The following is a 4,955-nucleotide window of genomic DNA, read 5'->3' on the forward strand; positions in this document are numbered from 1 at the left end:
GATGCTATGATTAGAGCACTTCCTTTCTTATGTCACAGACATGAGGGTAGTCCGCATTTTGGTAGTCTTTTGTATAGCTTGTGTCTGATGCGACACTTGTATTTGGTAGAGCCATCCTTTTGTTATGTAATTAGAGTATTATTATGTTAAAGCCTTAAACAGATAGACTCATAATGGATCTTTTGTGTAAACAACAAATGTGTATATATAGATGTGTTTCCGCTATTGATATCTATTCCGCTGCATATTGATTATGTTTTCCGTTGCATAGATGTAATTCTAATTATTAGATACATGTTATGGGGCATGTGCCATATGTTGGTTGAGCGACAAATAGTCGTGCCATTGTCATGATCCGTTTGTGTGTTTAAAAAAAAAAAACAAAAACAAAAACAAAGAGAGTGGGTCGTTACAGGTATGATGTTACTTTGTGTATCATCAATAGTAAACTGTGGTGTATCTAATACAACCACCTCATATTCAGAAACTTTTGAAGATGTAGTATTTCTTGCATCCAACATCTCATCTAGAACCATCTTACTATTTGGTTTGAATTTGTTAACATAATCCTCATGAAACCTAGGATTTGTGGTAATAAATACTTTCTTATCTTCAAGACTATAAAACAAATACCCGTTGTATCTTTTGGATATCTAACAAACATAATTTCGTTTTTTATTCCAACTTATTTGTCTTTCCATTCAACACTCATGCTGAGTAACCCCGAATGTGGATGTATCTCATACTAGGCTTTCCCCATCCGAATGTGGAATCTAACAGGCTAGATTCCGATAATACTGGCCAGATTCCGACCGCCAACTAGCCGAAATCTGGCACAATGGTTGGATTCTGGCAACTCTGGTCGGAATCTAGCACAGTCGCCGGAATCTGACCAATGTTTCCAGAATCTGGCTACTGTGCTAAATTCTGGTAACTGTGTCAGAATCCTGCCAACTGGCTGGAATTTGGCACAATGGTTGAATTTCAGTCAATATCACCGGAATATGATACAGTTACCGGGATTCAGCCACTGTGCTAAATTTCGGCGACATTGACCAAAATTTGGCCAGTGTCGCCGAATTCGGCAATAGGATCCCGAAATCTGGAGACCTTCAGTGGCAGATTTAGGCTACTAGCAAACTCTAATGGCCGACAGTGACGAATTTTCACAAACGTGCGTGTAAGAATAAGAAGTTTAAAATCATAAAATGATTTACGGTTTTAAAAATCATAAATTATTTTTCAAAAATGAAAGAGGTTTTTTCGGTCAAATTGAAAATGATTTTTGTTGACCATCATTTTGTGTTGCACCAAACACCGAAAAATATAGAAAATATTTTTCATAAAATATTTAACGATCAAACAAACAGGGCCTTAAATAAAACATGTAATAAATATTTTCCTACTCAAGGAATGAGTTTACTTACAACTTTCCGCTCAAATCTTTGGTAACTCATTCAACCTCGCATCACATATCTATTTTTATGAGGTTTTTTTTCCAAGCTTTCCTCAGATTTCCTGTTTAAGCTTCTCTATCTATTTCTATCTACAAACACGTTCTAAAACCTCCCTTCAGGTGTTAGAAGTCAAGAAAAGATAGAAAATGAAATTAGAAAATTTTCTCTCAAAAAATTTGTAATTATGGACATTCTTCGGTCTTGTTCAAAAGACGTTGGTCTCGTTCAAACGCAACGTGGCAACCATTTGAAGTAGCAAGTTCCACCTAAATTGTTTCTGCCCGTGACACATGTCTGGTCCGAACTTATTGACATCCCCCTTTTCTTTTTCTTGGCCCTCGCGATCGCAGTTAGAAATACAATTAACTGTAAGAACAATTAACTATACATATTAATCAGTAGCAGTTCTTCCCCACTCTAGTTTTCGTTGAGGATTTGTTATTTTCTTGACATTATATATGCTATTTTTCTTTCACCTTGACATATATAGGGGTATCTTTCCTCTTGATTACTAGCATTCTAGCTAGCAAGGAATTGGAGAAAGCAAATAATTATAACTTAAAAGGCCACTCCATAGATCACCCTTTGTTGACTAGCTATCCGAGTGGTGCATGTTAGCCCTTGAAATATCAGTAGCTAGCATTTATGCGATCGAAAGTCAGGTTAGACTAGGTTTCCTTCTATCTAGAGCTTTCACTTTTAATTATTTGGTTTTTTTTTTTTTTCCGAGCAAATAGAGCCTTCACATAAAAGTGGTAAAGTACTGCGCGCACATCAATTTGGAAGTAGTCAAACTTTCGAAATATATATATATATATATATATATATATATGGAAACAGCTGAAAGAGGGAAACACCGGTGAGGGAGACGAGCTTGGGTCATTATCATTGTCTCTGAGACGAGATTAAGAAATGTTATACTGACACAGATAACGACTGTCGGCATCCCCATATCACGCCACGTGACTGTCGGCTATTATTGAGTGTCTGTCTTGGAATGATGTACGTGATATATATATATAGATACACCTTTTACCGTCCAATATAAGATAAGATAAATGTACGTCTTACCGTCCAATATTTCATATATATATATATATATATATATATATATATATTTAAAAAAAAAAACTCTGATGCGGTTAATCATTCAAGAAATATTTGATATTAACACTCATATATAAATACTGGGTATTTAAACTCACTCAAGTACTAGGTCAACTAAAGAATTCGAATCTCTATCACCCATATAAGAAACATAAATTTTTTTATTAGAAAAAAATGTAAAATCAATTTTTTCGGTTTTTCTGAATTTACAATAAGCTCTTTATATTATTAAAATAAATTCAATAGTCCTTAGATTATGTCAAAATAATAATTTATTTTCTGCAGACAAATAAACAAATAGCGCCATATTTTCGTAATTTTATGTGGTAGCCTGAACACGTGACACATAATCCGTTAACTTTCTTTTTAAAGGACTATGGAAATGCAGAAGGAATAAAAAGAAAAACAGTCGAATCCAAGGACCGTTTCTATTATTTTTGAAAGTCCAAAGAACAGATTGAAAAAATAAACTCAAAGTATAAGGATAAAAAATGTATTTAATCTTTCTTCTCTTTTTTTTTTTAAAGAGGCAATTAATTAGCTTATCTTACATTGTGGGCCCGTTGTGTATAATTGTGTTATATAAATTATTGGAGTGTAGTGTTAAGCAACGATCATCGGTTTCAAATCTTGAAAGTTACCACATTCTGTATTGGAATAATATTATTCTAATTAATTGAGGTGTCATCAAGCAAGTTGGATTATTTTTTTGTTTTTTTGTTTTTTTTCCTGGGCAAGTTGAATTTAAATAGTTGGAGAAGCTTCAACGACTAAACTGGCTATTGAATCTTTCATCGCAATTTTTTAACTTGTAATTGAAACCCTGACACAACCAATTAATTAATATCGACCCACTAGAAATTATAGTTAATTTTGTTATTAAAATGTATCAAAATACAACAGTTTTTTAAGTGGGTAATTCTTTAATATGTGATTGGAATTTTCATAAGTGTAAAAGTTTTGAATTACTCATGAACATTTTGTAATAGGTAGCCAATTAGTATGAGATTTTAAATTCATAAAATTTTAAACCCACTGGGTCATTGCCGTGAGACGGGTGAATTAATAGATATGTTCGTAGGATGATAGTCCCTATCGGGTCCCTTTTTTTTTTCTTCTTTTTTTTTTTTTAAATAACAACTGCAAATCGATATTGTAACTAAATAGAACCGTAAAGAAAATGTACTTTTTATTTTTTTTTAAAAAAAAATGTTATTCCATAAACTGTTATATGATTATACCATACATGGCATTAAAAATTAGTTATTAATTTTATTATTTTTTTTTTACAAAGTGCTTGTTGATTTATGTTAAATTACCATTTATCTTAAAAGTTTAAACTGATAGGAGGATGTAAATTTAATCATTTAATCAATACATTAACACTTCCAGTCACGCGTGGGCTCAAACTGTCTTTTAATAGATGATGCTCAATACGCGAAATATTTAATTGAAATAAGAGGTATATGAATAAGACAAGGTTCGAAGTAATGTTTGTTGGGGAATTATTATTCCCCACTCGGGTAGTACACGTGTTGGATTATATGCTCTGTCGGGAATGACTACTCGGATGTATGCTTGGTCGGGGATGTATGCTTAGTCGGGAGTGACCAAGGTCTCGAGAACATATGGTTGGTCGGCAGTCACCAAGATCCTTAGCATTTATTAGGATCTTAGTACTGTTCAAATCAGGTCAGAAATTAGCATGTTGCACCATGCCTAATATTTTCACACCTTACTGGTCACTGTTCACACTGTACAATAACAAGACTTTTGCTATGCATCAAAAGTAAAAAAGGAGTCTATATATATATGCCTATCAACTAAGAGGTAAAGAAATCTATCTAATATGATCACCCTCTCTTACTCTCCCTACTAACTTAGGCGTTGGAGGAGGCACCACCGGCCAACCCCAGACGGGTCTTTCCCTTGTTGCAGGTTACAGGCGAAGAGGCGAATCGGAGGCTGCCACGTCATCAGGACAAAAATCGTATCAACAATGTTGATATTCTAATTAAAGAGGCAAGCGGAGGAGATCAACTACAGCTATTTTAGCTGTACCAGACCATAGTAATTTCTATCATCCAAGAGTTGCGCGGAATGAACCTAGAAAGTAAAAATGACATACATTTTTTTAAGTCCAACGGAATGATAACTTATTTATTTATTTTTTTTTTATAGATACAAGAATAACAAATTATAACAGAAGGGAAATTATATAAAAGAGCCTGGGCAACCAAAAGAAAACTTAAGAACAAAAGTAGGCAGGCAACTGAATGATAATTACCTGATATATCCGTATCAAATTACTGACATTTGATATGGATATGTAATAATGTATGTACCTTTTTGCTACTTCTTCAAATAGTAGGACCCATACGACACTGAGGC

The sequence above is a fragment of the Alnus glutinosa genome, chromosome 6 (assembly GCF_958979055.1).
Source record: "Alnus glutinosa chromosome 6, dhAlnGlut1.1, whole genome shotgun sequence".
Lineage (NCBI taxonomy): Eukaryota > Viridiplantae > Streptophyta > Magnoliopsida > Fagales > Betulaceae > Alnus > Alnus glutinosa.